The sequence below is a fragment of the Bombina bombina genome, chromosome 7 (genome assembly GCF_027579735.1).
Source record: "Bombina bombina isolate aBomBom1 chromosome 7, aBomBom1.pri, whole genome shotgun sequence".
In the NCBI taxonomy this organism is placed as follows: domain Eukaryota; kingdom Metazoa; phylum Chordata; class Amphibia; order Anura; family Bombinatoridae; genus Bombina; species Bombina bombina.
Window position 1 is genome coordinate 119,687,839 of NC_069505.1, and position 19,225 is coordinate 119,707,063.

The 19,225-nt window shown below is 38.9% G+C and overlaps 1 protein-coding gene across 1 annotated transcript in view; it reads left to right on the top strand.

Annotated features, from left to right (window-relative positions):
• The window catches only part of LOC128636266 (ovochymase-2-like), a 343,532-nt gene that overhangs the window by 20,375 nt on the left and 303,932 nt on the right, over positions 1-19,225 (top strand). The window lies entirely within an intron of this gene.

Sequence of the window (19,225 nt, forward strand, 5' to 3'; positions counted from 1 at the left end):
CATTCCCTAGAAAGCATATCAGAAACAGCTTCATGGATAGAAAAACCTCAGAGAGCTTAGCAACAGTCTTAAAAACTTAATTTAAGGGGGGCAAAGTGGGCTGCTGCCATGAGACCAGTGCAACTCCTGAGCTCTGCCACACTAGCCCACTATATGCCAATATATTCTAGTCATTGTTCGTTGAAAACTGCAAAAATGTGGGGACATAATCTCCAACTACCCCCCCCCCACTATATGACAGGTATTGTTGCCCATTAGAGCTCACTGGAAAACTACCTATAGGAGACTTTCCTGGCCCTCAGTGCTACCTCATATAACAAGCCACGGTTCATGATCTGACCACAGCCCAGCTTGCCGAGACCCATCACGGAGGAAGTAGCAGTACACACCCAAACAGTTGCACTTCTAGGCTTGACCGGCCGCCTTACCAGCCCCTTGACAGGGGAAAAACCTAGTGCACATTAGAACAGATAGGTGTGGCCTGGAAGATCTGTGGCCTTAATCGCTTGCCACCACAACCCTTGCTGTTTTTCCCTGTCACTTGCCTCCTTGCAACAGAACGCAGTCAATATTGCATTGTGCCGCCTGCATCACTGGCCCGTCTGAAAAAAATATATCAAGAGTGACTCAAGGAAGGAAAGAGCAGCCTAGTAGTACTGCGGCCTTGGCTGATCATCACCACACTCCATGCTGGTTCACCCTGCTATTTACCTCATTGCTAGCTGACATCACACTAAGTGTGTTAAACATCTACCAACATTTTATTGCAAAGCATAAAAGGTGAATGCTTACATATTGGGCTCCTGCTTTATTATAATTTCATCTGGACTGTGGTGCCTGTCATGGTGGTGCCGTGGTTCTGGCAAGGTCCTGCACTACTTATAATCGGACAAGAATATTGCTTAGATATCTAAACATTTAAATCACTTTTTATCAGTGGTTCATCAACCTTCTTTAACCCTTTCATGCCGGGTTTAATTTGTAAACAAATTGAAATTACGCGATTGTGCATGTGATCTCGAGATTTCAATGATGGGATCGGGTCAGTAGGGTGAGCCTACTATGCTAGACACACCTACCATGACCCAATACTATTCAGTAAGCACAAATTGGCTTTAGTACAGCCAAACGGCTAGGTCATTCCATACCGTCCTAACGGCGCTAAAGCCCAAAGCAGTTAGGATAGCATGGAACATCCTAACGTCTGGAAAAGGTTTACCTCCTACCCTAACATAGAAAATACTCACCTGTTAGCTTTGTGACAGCATACAAAATTACTATACACTTGTTAAAGGAAGAGCCTTAACATATCTAGACCAAGAGGCTAACTTGGCTCTTAGAGCAAGCAATCTCACGTGAACTTTATCTACTTATATTAGGTATTTTAAACCTATTTCATTAGCCAATATAGGTGTTTAAATGATTTGCACCTTCTTAAATAGTAATTTTTATCATCTACCATGACAGCTAGGATAACTGTAAAACAAGATAAAACTTCCAAATTCAGAGCAGGAAAATCGCTTACAATGTCATCATTCTTACAAAATACAGAAACTTCTGGCAGTTCCCCTTCTAACAAGTGGACAGATCATTTACTACTGATACACAAGATCAAGTTACATTGCAACCCCAACATGAGGACCTGCAACTCTCTGCATTAATTCTGCATAATTTATCTTTTAAGAAATATATTGTCAGGACTTGTATTAGAGAAGAACTGGCTATTATAAAACAGGGTATACACACTTTAGGATTTCAGGTGGAGTGCCTATAAAGTAATCAAGACATCATCAAAGAAGATATTTAACAACTGGAATGCCAGGTAATCTCCCAACAGGATATCATTAACTCTCTTCAAGACAAGTTGGAAGATCTCGAAAACCGATGTAGACGTAAAAATCTAAGAATATGTGGGATTCCTGAATCCATACTACCCCGAGATTTCCCAGTCGACTTGCAAGCTTTATTTTTCCATATGAAAGACTCTTCCTCATCGGTAGATATCCCATGGGTAAGGGCACAAAGATCACTAAGACCGAAACCTCCTGAGACTGCTCCTTCAAGAGATATAATCATCTGCTTTAAAAACTATCAAGATAAAGAACCAACCAATACACCTCAGAGGCAATGTTTTTATCAGGACTTATCACTCAAAACCTTATAGAAAAAAAAAAGAATTTCCTCCAAACAAGAAGATATGATACAGCTGGAGTTTCCCTACTCAAATCTGGGTTCCTAAAAATAACACATGCCTTATTTGCAAATCTCCTGAGGACATTTCTTCTTTTTGCGCTTCTCTTGGCATAGATTCTCCATCTAATACCCCACTAACTGAACAATTACAACCACAGACACCTAAAAGATCTACAACCTTTACAGAAACTTGGCGCACTGTGAGCCTCACAAAAAAGGCAAATCAGTCTCCACATAATTTGGACATTCTACTCATAGCACCTCCACCTCCATACAGTCTTCTTGAGACTTTATCAATTTAAGTCAAATATTGACTGTCATTCCTTCGGTCTACTTGGTTCGTATATACAACACGTGGGCAAGTATTACAATTTTGCAGGTTTTCTTTTTTGTTCCTTTTATTGTCTATACACAGTAAACAGTGCCACTGGACTTTATTACTGTTTTGTTAGAGGGGAAAGGTGACTTTATTTGCATAACCCCACATTTATTTACTCTTTGATATTTGTTGTCTAGAATATGCTATAGATTCAAATTTCGATATATATTAAGGGCCTGCAGTGCAAATATCTATATTGCTCTCATTCACCTAAATTACAAGTTTTGTAGTATGCCTATAGCGCTGGAAAATTGGTCTTTGGGCGCGGAATGGCAGCTCACCCGAATTACAAGACGCAGTTGTTCGGCTATACTGCTAGCATTTTAGCCTGTATTGCAACTCTCCATTCCGCACTCAAAAAAAGGACTTACACTGCAAAAATAGAGATGTTTTACTCCATTTTCACCTCGTCAAACATAGGCAGGCACAGCAAGCCTTGCGATGAGTATGTGAGCACCGTAACTCCCGTAACTGCCTGAAAATATTAACTAACACCTAACGCATGCAAATATCTATCTACCTCCTGAAAATAACTAACACCTAACTCATGCGCAATATCTACCTGGCAATGGCAATGGCAATAACTAATAAACTATATAATCCCCTAATCCTCTAAAACATCTAATTAATATATTAACCCCTAAACCGCCATCACCCCACAATGCAATATACCTTAATAAACTATTAATCCCTAATCCGCCAAACCCACACAACAATCCTATTAAAACTATTAACCCCTAACCCCTAAACCCCAAACCCACACAACACAAATAACTAATGAACTAACCTAACACCCCCTTAGTTAACCCCAATTAAAAAAATACTAAGTTACAAACAATTAAAATAAAAAAGATAACATTACTTAAAAATAAAAAACTAAGATTAAATTAATCTAAGATTACAAAAAATAAAAAAAAATCTAACATTACAGAAAATAATAAACAACATTATTCAAAATAAAAAAATGAAACCTAATCCCTATGAAAATAAAAAAGCCCCCCCAAAATCACCCCCTAATCTAATGATAAACTACCAATAGCCCTTAAAAGGGGCTTTTTGTAGGGCATTGCCCTAAATTAAATAGCTCTTTTGCATTTAAAAAAAATTCTAAGCCCCCCTTAACAGTAAAACCCCCCGCCCACCAAACCCCCTGAAATAAAAAAAACTAACACTAAAAAAACCTAAGCTACCAATTGCCCAATTAAAAGGGCATTCAGCTCTTTTACTGCCCTTAAAAGGGCATTCAGCTCTTTTACGAGTGCCCATAAAAAACCCTAATCTAAAAAAAAAAACAACCCCAAAATCTTTTAAAAAAAGCCAAACTCTAACCCCCCAAATTGGTACTCACGGTTCCTCCTGAAGTCCAGCGGAGAAAGTCCTGTTCCAGGCGGTGAAGTCTTCTTCCAAAGATCTTAATTTTTTATGATACCTCACACAAAGACAAAAGGGATTATACCTTCTTCTCACCTCCAAACAAGTTATATTGAGTTCGTTGAGAAAGTAATACGTTACTAAAAAATGCGTTTGACCTATTTTAGCCTTTCCAGTGTTTACTTATGTATTTAATATGATTTATTAAACAATGCTACATATGTTTAAACTAACTTGTATTATTCTTTCGTGTTGTCGAGTGCGGACTGTTGCTGGATACTTCCTATTGTAGAATAGACTATGTGTTCACAAATCAAAAAGGTTTATCTTATGCTGTCAAACTTAAATTTCTTGTCTAGACTCCCCTCCTGAACCATATTTATGGAAACTAGACAATTCCTTTCTAAATAATCCTGACATTTTGACGAGCCTGAATAATTTAAATCACAGAATACTTTAACCTCAACTCAGATTCTATAGATATTCATTTCTCGATTAGGGAAACGCAAAAATGCATTTTAAGATGGGAATTTATTACATTTAAAGTCCAACAACAACAAAAAACATTGCAATATATATGATGTCTTATCCTCCAAATTTACACATTTAGACTTTGCACATAAAAAAATCCTAGACTCACATCAAAATATTTGTTGACCTACAGAAGGCCCGCAATGATTTAGATATTTTTTTGAACATTGAATATCAATCACTATGTAGCAAAACTAATAGCATGTTTTATTTTTAAACTAAGAGAGCTGGTAAACTATTAGCCAGAGCCTTAAAAAAGAAACAATTGAAATCATGCATATCTGAAATTCACCATCCAAATTCCACACCACCTAAAAAAATGAAAGATATTCTACAATCTTTCAATGCCTATTATACTAAATTGTATAATCTGAAAAAGGAATCTTCTTTACCTTACTATGTGGCAAAAATATTATTGTATATTGATCAATGCCACTTGCTTAAATTATCAACAGAACAACTAAATAATTTAAAAGCACCAATTACAAATCTAGAAACCATCAATGCTATTAAAACATTAAACAATGAGAAGCGCCCTGGCCCAGACGGCTTTTCAGCCAAATATTACCAGACATACTCCCCCCTCCTATCTCTGCACCTAACATTAACTTTTAATGACCATTAACAATCAATGCCCATTCTTTTCTTCCATGCTTGAGGCACATGTAGTAGTTATACCCAAACCTGGCAAAACACCTACCACACCTACAAACTTTAACCCTATTGCTTTATTGAATGTAGATATCAAGCTGTTTGCTAAAATTCTGTCAGCTAGCATAAACACAGACAAAAGAGGCCCAATATAACATCACAACAATCTTATGGAATTTTCCAATTTACATCAACTTCCTTCCGTGTTTATTTCAATGGACACAGAAAAAGATTTTGATTGGCTTGACTTGCTTTTCCTGAATAAACCTTATTAAAATTTGGATTTAATCAAGAATTTATAGAAAAACATATTTGCTTTATACAATGAACCTAATGCAAAAATCAGATTTAATAATTCAATTTCCCAACCCTTTTCTATATCAAATGGCACGAGGCAGGGCTGCCCCCTTTCACCCATCTTGTTTGTTATTGCCATGGGAATGGAAGCCTCATCATTAGAAATAACTGACATATCTGGCATTACTGTTGGTGAAACTGAATACAAAATAACACTGTATGCTAATGATATCTTCCTTACCTTGATTAATCCCGACATGTCCGTGCCCTCTCTCATTCAGAAACTAAATACATATGGAAACTTTTCAAACTTTAACATAAACATTTTCAAATCTGAACTCTTGGGTATAGCTCTAAATCACATAGACTTAGAGAATATACAACTCCAATTCAGTTTCAAAATCATGTTAAATAGGAGTCAGTACACACCTGTCATCATTTAAAGTGCCTCTGATTAACCCCAAATAAAGTTCAGCTGTTCTAGTAGGTCTTTCCTGACATTTTGTTAGTCACATCCTTCAGCAAAAGCCATGGTCCACAGAGAGCTTCTAAAGGATCAGAGGGATCTCATTGTTAAAAGGTATCAGTCAGGAGAAGGGTACAAAAGAATTTCCAAGGCATTAGATATACCATGGAACACAGTGAAGACAGTCATCATCAAGTGAAGAAAATATGGTGCAACAGTGACATTACAAAGAACTGGATGTCCCTCCAAAATTGATGAGAAGAAAACTGGTCTGGGAGGCTGCCAAGAGGCCTACAGCAACATTAAAGGGGCTTCAGGAATATCTGGCAAGTACTGACTGTGTGGTACATGTGACAACAATCGCCCGTATTCTTCATATGTCTGGGCTATGGGGTAGAGTGGCAAGATGGAAGCCTTTTCTTACAAAAAAAAACATCCAAGCCCAGCTAAATTTTGCAAAAACACATCTGAAGTTTCCCAAAAGCATGTTGCAAAAGGTGTTCTGGTCTGATGAAACCAAAGTTGAACTTTTTGGCCATAATTCCAAAAGATATGTTTGTCACAAAAACAACACTTCATATCATCAAAAGAACACCATACCCACAATGAAGCATGGTGGTGTCAGCATCATGCTTTGGGGCTGTTTTTCTTCAGCTGGAACTGGGGCCTTAGTCAAGGTAGAGGGAATAATGAACAGTTCCAAATACCAGTCAATATCGGCACAAAACCTTCAGGCTTCTGCTAGAAAACTGAACATGAAGAGGAACGTCATCTTTCAGCATGACAACGGCCCAAAGCATACATCTAAATCAACAAAGGAATGGCTTCACCAGAAGAAGATTAACGTTTTGAGGAATTTCCTTAATTCTCCATCCATGACAACACAAGAGATGCTTAAAACGTGGGATAATCATATTACCATAATTGAACACATTTCTACTAATCCCTCACCCTTAACCCCTTTGATGAGCAACTATACTTTTCCCCTACACTCCCTACTGTATAAAGCACCAATAAACAATATACATCGGTCAATACCATGCTCCACACTACTTCACAAAAGGAAACCAAAACCTCAAGCAGAAATCATTAATATACTTGGACCTAGATTTGAGAATTGGTACTCATATTTACAATTACTAGACTTTCTTAACACATATCCCTATAAATTCCTCATTCACTGCCCATTCACAAGTTTTGAAAATATCTGTTACCAGCCTTACCCTAACATAGGAATTCTGGTCTGATGAAACCAAAGTTGAACTTTTTGGCCATAATTCCAAAAGATATGTTTGTCACAAAAACAACACTTCATATCATCAAAAGAACACCATACCCACAATGAAGCATGGTGGTGTCAGCATCATGCTTTGGGGCTGTTTTTCTTCAGCTGGAACTGGGGCCTTAGTCAAGGTAGAGGGAATAATGAACAGTTCCAAATACCAGTCAATATCGGCACAAAACCTTCAGGCTTCTGCTAGAAAACTGAACATGAAGAGGAACGTCAACTTTCAGCATGACAACGGCCCAAAGCATACATCCTAATCAACAAAGGAATGGCTTCACCAGAAGAAGATTAACGTTTTGAGGAATTTCCTTAATTCTCCATCCATGACAACACAAGAGATGCTTAAAACGTGGGATAATCATATTATCATAATTGAACACATTTCTACTAATCCCTCACCCTTAACCCCTTTGATGAGCAACTATACTTTTCCCCTACACTCCCTACTGTATAAATCACCAATAAACAATATACATCGGTCAATACCATGCTCCACACTACTTCACAAAAGGAAACCAAAACCTCAAGCAGAAATCATTAATATACTTGGACCTAGATTTGAGAATTGGTACTGCTTCTTAGCAAAGGGATCAAACTAAAAAAGGATCAAATACATAAGGATATTTGAGTTATTTCAGAAAGGTGGTAGACCTGAACTGTGAATTAGTTTCACTACAGAAATTGAATAGTTAAAGGTGGTAGACCTGAACTGTGAATTAGTTTCACTACAGAAATTGAATAGTTAAAGGTTTGAGTTAATTTACATTCTTTTGTATTCTGGTTTTTAGTATTGCAATTAGATAACAATTAGATTGTTTGCATAGGTGAGCAATTAGGAGGGACCCCACCCTATCTTTCTGAGGGTATTTAAAGAGATCTGTTTAGCTCTGCTAAACATTTAGCTCTGCTTCTTAGCAAAGGGATCAAACTAAAAAAGGATCAAATACATAAGGATATTTGAGTTATTTCAGAAAGGTATATAACATTTCTCTTTTAAATTGTTGTTACTTGAATAGTTTGTACTTTCAGATAATATATTTTGTATTTCTATTAACTTTATATTTTGTTTTTTTATAGGTGGTAGACCTGAACTGTGAATTAGTTTCACTACAGAAATTGAATAGTTAAAGGTGGTAGACCTGAACTGTGAATTAGTTTCACTACAGAAATTGAATAGTTAAAGGTTTGAGTTAATTTACATTCTTTTGTATTCTGGTTTTTAGTATTGCAATTAGATAACAATTAGATTGTTTGCATAGGTGAGCAATTAGGAGGGACCCCACCCTATCTTTCTGAGGGTATTTAAAGAGATCTGTTTAGCTCTGCTAAACATTTAGCTCTGCTTCTTAGCAAAGGGATCAAACTAAAAAAGGATCAAATACATAAGGATATTTGAGTTATTTCAGGAGTTATTCAGGGTTATTCAGGCTTATTCAGTAGTAAATAATACTTATATTTTTCTTATTGTTAAAGTGTTGCATAGTTTAAAATGTCTCAGATACAGTGCAATGGGTGTTTTGCACTTTTTAATCGTTCTACTTTTTGGAGATTTAGGGGCTGTCCTGTTTGTAAGCAGTTTTCCCTGTTAAGGGAGGAAATAGCTAAACTTCAAGCTAAGGTAAGTAACATACCTGTTACCTCTACAAAGCTGCCTCAGAAAGAAGCCCCTCTACCCCAGAGATCAGCAAGGAGAGGCAGATGGATCACTGTAGGCTCTGGAAGAATTAGAACAGTAGACCAGAAGCATTGCCCACAACCTCTGCCATTGCAAAACTCCTATGCTGCTCTTGCCGAATACACTTGTGATGAGGAGATTGCTGTTTCTGAGCCCTCTGAAGCTGTAACAGGTAATTTAAATCTATTGGCACCTGATTCTCCAGGTAACATAACACAGGAAAGAACTGCAGATGTGTTTTTGAGAAAAAGACTGTTAGTGGGTGACTCTATTTTGAGGAATGTGTATTTAGGTGAAAGTAAAGGACAAACAAGGGAGGTTAGATGTCTTCCAGGAGCTACTGCTCACAGGGATAGGAATCGTATTTTGAGAATTGTTAAGGCAGCAGGAAAGGGAAGTGAGTTAGATGTGATTGTTCATTTAGGAACAAATGATCTGGCTAGTAATCATGTTGCTGCTGTTCAGAAAGAGTTTTGTGACCTAGGTAATCATTTAGAGACTGTGGCATCAACTCTATAATTTTCTGCTATTTTACCTGTGTATGACCAGGAAGCAGGAAAGATGGAGCGGATAACAACATTTAATTCTTGGTTAGATAAGTGGTGCAGGGAACGAGGATTTGGTTTTATTGGCCATTATAGCTCTGTTTGGAAAGATACTAGGTTATTTAGGAGAGATGGCTTGCATTTGGATGCTAAAGGAACAGAGTATCTGGGAGAGGAGTTCAAATACTTTATTAGAAATCATTTAAACTAATAAAGGGGGGTAGCATTAATATATCCACCTGCCCCCCACAGCATGCCAAAACTGTTAGTCCAAGTAACAATTCTAGAAATTCTAGTAGAAAAATTCTTCGTGCCATGAGCACAAATGCTCGCAGCTTAGGAAACTCATTTCAATAATGACTAGGGACAACTTGGATTTAGTAGCTATAACAGAAACATGGTACAATGATTTGCATGACTGGGACATAGTCATACCTGGATACAGGTTATTTAAAAAGAACAGAGTAGGAAAGAAAGGTGGAGGAGTTGCTTTGTATGTAAATGAAAATATAAAGGTTACTGAAATTGTAGGAACAAATGATGAGGTGGAAAGTATTTGGGTGACTTTGGAAATTGGAGATAAAAATGTTTTTAGAATAGGGGTTGTATATAGGCCTCCATTGCAGGATGAAAAACTGGACAATCTGTTATTAGATGAAATAACCAAAATGAACATGAAGGGTAAGGTTATAGTACTGGGGGACTTTAATTTGCCAGATATAGACTGGAAGATTCCTTCTGCTAGATTGGCTAGAAGCAGGTATATTCTTGAATCTCTGCTAGGGGAATCACTTGAACAATTAGTCAAGGAACCAACTCGTAAGGAAGCTATATTAGATCTAATACTTACAAACAGTGATACAGTTTCAGATGTGTCTGTAGGTGAGAACTTAGGATCCAGTGATCATCAATCTGTTTGGTTTAGTATTCATGTTCAGGAACTATCCACCCAGACTAAAACAAACGTTTTAGACTTTAGGACGGCAGATTTTTCATTAATGGGAGAATACCTAAAAAACTATTTAAAGGGGAAAAATCTTATTACAGGGGTTCAAGAACAGTGGGAATTTGTGAAAGGTGCCATTTTAGATGCAACCGCACACTGTATTAGACATGTCTGTAAAAGTAAAAGAAAGCGGAAACCAATTTGGTTTTCCAAAGAAGTAGCACATGCTGTAAAGACAAAAAAGATAGCTTATAAAAATTACAGACACACACAAGCAGATGATGATATGAAAATATGGAGACTCCAACAAAAAAAGACTAAGCAGTTAATTAGGAAGGTTAAAGCTCATGCAGAAGAGAAGATAGCACAGTCAGTAAAACATGGGGACAAAACATTCTTTAGATATATCAGTGAAAGAAGAAAAAATAAGGTAGGAATAGTAAAATTGAAATCAGTTGATGGTAGAATAATAGAAGGAGATAAGCAGATTGCAGACTGTCTCAATGATTACTTCTGTTCTGTTTTCACTAAAGATTGTGAAGATACAATGTCTACATTAAGGGATACTATGCAAAATAGAAACAAGCTTAACAGTAATCTTTTTACAGAGGATGAGGTTTTGTTAGCATTATCAAAAATAAATGTTACAAAAGCAGTGGGTCCTGATAATATTCATCCAAGGGTTTTAAAAGAACTTCGATCAGTGCTAACTGTCCCATTAACTGATCTGTTTAATCAGTCACTATTAACAGGAGCTGTCCCAGATGATTGGAGAATAGCAAATGTAATACCTCTTCATAAAAAGGGCAGTAGAGAAGAATCTGGCAACTACAGGCCAGTTAGTTTAACTTCAGTAGTAGGGAAATTAATGGAAAGCCTCTTAAAGGAAAGAATTATGACTTACATAAAGACAAAGAATTTAGAGGACCAACATCAGCATGGTTTTACTTCAGGGAGATCATGTCAGACTAATCTAATTGACTTCTTTGATTATGTAACAAAAGTATTAGACAAGGGAGGAGCAGTTGATGTAGCATATCTAGATTTCAGCAAAGCATTTGACACCGTCCCACACAATAAACTTATTCACAAACTATATCTCCTTGGTCTAGATTCAAAAATTGTGAACTGGGTGGAATGCTGGCTTAAGGACAGAAAACAAAGTGTCTTAGTAAATGGAGTTCATTCAGCAGAGGGGGCTGTTACTAGTGGTGTTCCTCAGGGGTCAGTTCTGGGGCCTGTTTTGTTTAACATATTTATCTGCGATATCAGCAAAGGGCTACAGGGGAAAGTATGTCTCTTTGCAGATGATACAAAAATTTGCAACAGAGTGGATGTTCCAGGGGGGGTAGACAAAATGAGAAGTGATATACAACAATTGGAGGATTGGACAAACGACTGGGATCTAAAGTTTAACACAGCAAAGTGTAAAATAATGCATTTAGGGAAGAAAAATCCAAATGTTAATTACAGACTCAATGACACTTTACTGACTGTTACAGACGAGGAACAGGACTTGGGAATTATTATTTCAGATGATTTAAAACTTAGTAAACAATGTAGTAAGGCAGCGAGTAAGGCTAGCAGAATGCTTGGATGTATTGGTAGAGGTATTTGCAGCAGAAATAGTAAGGTTCTTATGCCACTTTATAGATCATTAGTTAGGCCTCATCTTGAGTATTGTGTGCAGTTCTGGAGGCCATATCTTCAGAAGGATATTAACAAACTTGAATCTGTGCAAAGGAGGGCTACCAAAATGGTACATGGTCTAAAAAATAAAACTTACCAGGATAGGCTCAATGACCTAAATATGTATAGCTTAGAGGAGAGAAGGGAAAGAGGTGATATGATAGCAACTTTCAAGTACATTAAAGGGTTTAGTAAAACTGAGGCTGTGGGTATTTTACATAAAATGGAAAATTCAAGAACAAGGGGTCATGAGCTCAAGCTAAAGGGTAGTAGATTCAGGAGTAATTTGAGGAAGCACTTCTTTACAGAAAGAGTGATTGATTTATGGAATAAACTTCCTCAAGAGGTAGTAGCAACAAACACTGTGGGGGACTTTAAAAATGCATGGGACAAGCATAGGGCTATCCTACGAACTAGATAAGTTTATACTGTTAGGTAAGGTGGGGCAGACTTGCTGGGCCTATGGCTCTTATCTGCCGTCAATATCTATGTTTCTATGTTTCTAAGTGGGAGGGGGAGATTGATAAAACTTTAACCCATGAAGAATGGTTACATATCTTTTCACAAATGAGGAAATCCTCCTCATCAGTATCAGTATTTGAGATGAATATACAATTCCTATGCAGGTTGTATTATACACCAGTTCACCTACATCTCCTCTTCCCTGTAGCTACTACAGAATGTTGGAGGTAATGTTCAGATAAGGGTATCCTCGTACATATATGGAGGTCTTGCCCAGTTGCTAAGAATTTCTGGCTTTCAGTTAAGAAAGCTTTGTCTATACATTTACCTTTTTACATCCGGATTTTTCTATTTAAAAAATTTCCCAAGATAAAATGCAAGCTACGGTTGACATTACGAACAATTTTCATAAAATCTGCAAAAAAAAGTAAATTGCTATACATACGGAAAAAAAAACACGTTACCAAATATTCTAACCTGGGCAGACAGAGTATCATACACACTTAGAAAATATATAAACACAGTTAGAGAAATATTACTTCACAATGGAAAATCGTATAGCTGATTTTTACTTTATATGTTTTCTTTAGGAAGATTACCAAAATAAAAAAAAGACAACAACAACCTTTTCATGCAACTTAAATATCTTTATTAAATTTCTGTTAGAAAAAGGATCAGATATTATTTCTTATATAGGTGGATAATTGTTGATTTTTTCCTATTATATGCCAAATAACTGGTGATCTGTGATAAAACTACATCCTTTTATATTCCATCATGTACATTATTGACCTTTTTCCTTTTTTTGTTGTATTCTCTGCAAACCGTGGAAGATATGCATACCAGTTTTAAACTATTGCATTTACTTTTGCATATTGTATATCTTTTAATTACTATAATAAAGATTTCTTAAAGCCATCCCACCTCCAAACACCCCCCCCCAAAAACTGAAACGATTACAAGGCTCTTTAAAAAAGATAACAAATGTGTTGAATTTTAAATAAATAAAAAGGATGTATCAACATCAGAGGAGGAATTATCATTTGAGGTAACTTTACCTTCTGAAGAAGCAACAGTATCCCTGACTTCAGGGGACATATTACTAGTAGAAGGTAAAATATGAACTGAACTTTTACACTTACTTGAAGGTGGGAGAGCAGCCAGCACCTTTAACATAGCAAATGTGATGACAGTTTTCATTCCTGGTGATACATCTGAAGCACTCTCCTGTAAAGAAAAGACAGAAGGAGCAGTATTACCCATAGAAGCTGCATTAGGATGGTCTGAATGCATCAAAACAGATAAATATGAGTCACATATAAACACACTTAATAACAATAGGAAGGTGTTCAAGGGACTGGCCTTCTAAGGTAGTTTTAGGGACAGAATCAGAATCCATTATAGCATTGAGCAAAGCAAATATAACGTAACTTTAAATGATTTACAAGAATAAGGGGCATTAAACCGAACTGCAAAGCAAAGGAGAAGACTAATAAACATTACATCCGAAGGCCAGATAATGCTCAGTAAAACGTAATAACACACAAGACAGTTAAGAAGGGGAATAATGCACCAAACCCGACGTGCATTATATATAAAGTGCCCACATTAAAGCTATTGAGTGCCTAAATTAGAACATAATGATACTTGCCAATTGACACTCGTCTACCAGCAAAACAACCAGTAGAAAGCCAAACCAGTACTAAGACATATCAGCCGAGGTTATGAAATAGGAGTATAATGTAGATTTCTCCTGTTAAGTGTGGTCAGTCCACGGGTCATCATTACTTCTGGGATATTAACTCCTCCCCAACAGGAAGTGCAAGAGGATCACCCAGCAGAGCTGCTATATAGCTCCTCCCCTCTACGTCACACCCAGTCATTCTCTTGCACCCAACTAATAGATAGGATGTGTGAGAGGACTGTGGTGATTATACTTAGTTTTTATGACTTCAATCAAAAGTTTGTTATTTTAAAACAGCACCAGAGTGTGTTGTTCATTCTCAGGGAGAATTTGAAGAAGAATCTACCTGAGTTTCTGTATGATTTTAACCGGAGTAGTTAAGATCATGTTGCTGTTCTCGGCCATCTGAGGGGTGAGGTAAACTTCAGATCAGGGGACAGCGGGCAGGTTCACCTGCAAAGAGGTATGTAGCAGCATATTTTTTTCTGAGAATGGAATTGACTAGAAAATACTGCAAATACCTATATAAAGTAAGTTCAGCCTTAAATGCAGTAGTAGCAACTGGTATCAGGCTGTCATGTATGTATATTTTCACTTCAGTATTATGGGGAATGGCACTTCACTGGAATGATACTGTATGAATAAACCTTAGCCTATATTGCAGTGAGAACGGCTAGCAGTAGGTTTCTGTGACAATTTATTTACTTGAGGTTAAACGTTTTGATGGCATGTTAAATCGTTTAATTTTCTGAGGTACTGGGTGAAAAATTGTGTTGGGCACTAATTATCCACTTGGCGGGCATTTTATTTAGTTTATGACAGTTTACTGATCTCCCTCACTGTTGTGTGTGAGGGGGAGGGGCTTAATTTGGTGCTTTTACTACGCATCAGGAATTCAGTCACAAGTCTGTTTTTCTTCCCTGCATGATCCGGTTCGTCTCTACAGAGCTCAAGGGTCTTCAAAAGTTATTTTGAGGGAGGTAATCACTCACAGCAGACCTGTGAGATAGTGCTTGACTGTGATAAAAAAACGTTATATTCTGTATATTTTTTCTGCTATTTAAGGGTTAGTTATCCATTGCTAATGGGGGCAATCCTTTGCTAAATTGGTATTTTTACCGGAAAGAATTTGATTATAGTTTATCAGTTTCATTGTTACTCAACTGTCATAACTTTCTGTGCTTCTTAAAGGCACAGTACGTTTTTTCATACTATTGAAAATTTAATTGAAAAGTATTTCCAAGTTGCTGGTTTATTTGCTAGTGTGTTTAACATGTCTGACTCAGAGGAATATCTCTGTGCTATATGTGCTAAAGCCAAAGTGGAGCCCAATAGAAATTTATGTACTAATTGCATTGATGCTACTTTAAATAAAAGTCAATCTGTACAAATTGAACATCATTCACCAGACAACGAGAGGAAAGTTATGCCGACTAACTCCCCTCACGTGTCAGTACCTGCATCTCCCGCTCGGGAGGTGCGTGATATGGTAACGCCGAGTACTTCAGGGCGGCCATTACAAATCACATTGCAGGACATGGCTAATGTTATGACTGAAGTTTTGTCTAAATTACCAGAACTTAGAGGGAAGCGTGACCACTCTGGGATGAGAACAGAGTGCGCTGATAATACTAGGGCCATGTCAGATACTGGGTCACAGTATGCGGAACATGAGGACGGAGAGCTTCAATCTGCAGGTGACGGTTCTGATCCCAATAGAGTGGACTCAGACATTTCTAATTTTAAGTTTAAGCTTGAAAACCTCCGCGTTCTGCTAGGGGAGGTATTAGCAGCTCTGAATGATTGTAACACCGTTGCAATCCCAGAGAAATTATGTAGGCTGGATAGATACTATGCGGTACCGGCGAGTACTGACGTATTTCCTATACCTAAGAGGCTTACAGAGATAATTACTAAGGAGTGGGATAGGCCCGGTGTACCCTTTTCCCCCCCTCCTGTATTTAGAAAGATGTTCCCAATAGACGCCACCACACGGGACTTATGGCAGACGATCCCTAAGGTGGAGGGAGCGGTTTCTACTCTGGCTAAGCGTACCACTATCCCGGTGGAGGATAGCTGTGCCTTTTCAGATCCAATGGATAAAAAATTAGAGGGTTACCTTAAGAAAATGTTTGTTCAACAAGGTTTTATATTGCAACCCCTTGCATGTATTGCGTCTGTCACAGCCGCAGCCGCTTTTTGGTCCGAGTCCCTGGAAGAGACTCTTGACTCAATTACTATCGAAGAAATCTCAAACAGGCTTAAAACACTTAAGCTAGCTAATTCATTTGTTTCAGATGCCGTAGTACATTTAACTAAACTTACGGCTAAGAATTCCGGTTTCGCCATTCAGGCACGCAGAGCACTGTGGCTAAAATCGTGGTCAGCTGACGTTACTTCTAAATCTAAGTTACTTAACATACCTTTCAAAGGGCAGACCTTATTCGGGCCCGGTTTGAAAGAGATTATCGCTGACATTACAGGAGGTAAAGGCCATGCCCTGCCTCAAGACAGAGCCAAACCTAGGGCTAGACAGTCTAATTTTCGTTCCTTTCGTAATTTCAAGGCAGGAGCAGCATCAACTTCCTCTGCACCAAAACAGGAAGGAGCTGTTGCTCGTTACAGACAAGGCTGGAGACCTAACCAGTCCTGGAACAAGGGCAAGCAGGCCAGAAAACCCGCTGCTGCCCCTAAGACAGCATGAATTGAGGGCCCCCGATCCGGGAACGGATCTAGTGGGGGGCAGACTTTCTCTCTTCGCCCAGGCTTGGGCAAGAGATGTTCAGGATCCCTGGGCGCTAGAGATCATATCTTCTGGACTTCAAATCCTCTCCCCCAAAGGGGAGATTCCATCTGTCAAGGTTGTCAACAAACCAAATAAAGAAGGAGGCGTTTCTACGCTGCGTACAAGATCTGTTACTAATGGGAGTGATCCATCCGGTTCCGCGGTCGGAACACGGACAGGGATTTTACTCAAATCTGTTTGTGTTTCCCAAGAAAGAAGGAACCTTCAGACCAATCTTGGATTTAAAGATCCTAAACAAATTCCTAAGAGTTCCATCGTTCAAAATGGAAACTATTCGGACAATTCTACCTATGATCCAAAAGGGTCAGTACATAACCACAGTGGATTTAAAGGATGCTTACCTTCACATACCGATTCACAGAGATCATCACCGGTACCTAAGGTTTGCCTTCCTAGACAGGCATTACCAGTTTATAGCTCTTCCATTCGGGTTGGCTACGGCTCCAAGAATCTTCACAAAGGTTCTGGGGGCTCTTCTGGCGGTGCTAAGACCGCGAGGAATCTCGGTAGCTCCCTACCTAGACGACATTCTGATACAAGCTTCAAGCTTTCAAACTGCCAAGTCTCATACAGAGTTAGTACTGGCGTTTCTAAGGTCGCATGGGTGGAAGGTAAACGAAAAGAAGAGTTCTCTTTTTCCACTCACAAGAGTTCCCTTCTTGGGGACTCTTATACGACTCTGTAGAAATGAAGATCTACCTGACAGGTTAACAAAGCTTCAAAACGCTTGCCGTGTCCTTCATTCCATTCAACACCCGTCAGTGGCTCAATGCATGGAGGTGATCGGCTTAATGGTAGCGGCAATGGACATAGTACCTTTTGCACGCCTACACCTCAGACCGCTGCAATTGTGCATGCTAAGTCAGTGGAATGGGGATTACTCAGATTGGTCCCCTACTCTGAATCTGGATCAAGAGACCAGAAATTCTCTTCTATGGTGGCTTTCTCGACCACATCTGTCCAGGGGGATGCCATTCAGCAGGCCAGATTGGACGATTGTAACAACAGACGCCAGCCTGCTAGGTTGGGGCGCTGTCTGGAATTCCCTGAAGGCTCAGGGATCTTGGACTCAGGAGGAGAATCTCCTGCCAATAAACATTCTGGAATTGAGAGCAGTTCTCAATGCCCTTCTGGCTTGGCCCCAGTTAACAACGCGGGGGTTCATCAGGTTTCAGTCGGACAACATCACGACTGTAGTTTACATCAACCATCAAGGAGGGACAAGAAGCTCCCTAGCGATGATGGAAGTATCAAAGATAATTCGCTGGGCAGAGTCTCACTCTTGCCACCTATCAGCAATTCCGGGAGTGGAGAACTGGGAGGCGGATTTTCTAAGTCGTCAGACTTTTCATCCGGGGGAGTGGGAACTTCATCCGGAAGTCTTTGCCCAAATACTTCGACGTTGGGGCAAACCAGAAATAGATCTCATGGCGTCTCGACAGAACGCCAAGCTTCCTTGTTACGGGTCCAGATCCAGGGATCCGGGAGCGGCCCTGGTGGATGCTTTGACAGCACCTTGGACCTTCGGGAAGGCTTATGTGTTCCCACCCTTCCCGATGCTTCCTCGATTGATTGCCAGGATCAAACAGGAGAAAGCATCAGTGATTCTAATAGCGCCTGCGTGGCCACGCAGGACCTGGTATGCAGATCTAGTGGACATATATAGTAGCTCTGCTGGGTGATCCTCTTGCACTTCCTGTTGGGGAGGAGTTAATATCCCAGAAGTAATGATGACCCGTGGACTGACCACACTACAGGAGAAAGGAATTTATCAGGTAAGCATAAATTATGTTTTATAGAAGGAGCAGATGACAAGTCCCTGCAACCAATTATGGAGGGTCTGTTGCAGATCTCCTATGAGGCAAACAAAGAATCCCAGACTATCACCCCAAATACGTCTCTCTGACAAGCACTGTACTCTGAGCGGAAACCGAGCAACAATATAGACTGAGAATCCCTCTCTCTGAGCAATCAAATGCACATCTTCATTCTTCAACCACCTCCAGTGGAGGCAAAGTAAAGACTGTGGTAGGTGGGAAGGGTTTTATAGAGCTCTTGGGGTTTGGGAATCTTTGCCTTCTCCTAGTAGTAAGTAATAGTAATTCCCAGGAGTAATGGATTGTTGACTCTCATCATCTGCATTAAAATAAGCATGTATTTAAAGAAGAAAACTTGTAGCCCTGGCACTTACAAGCACTGTTAGACAGCTGCAAATGTTTCAGTGACTCGGTCAGTTATTCCT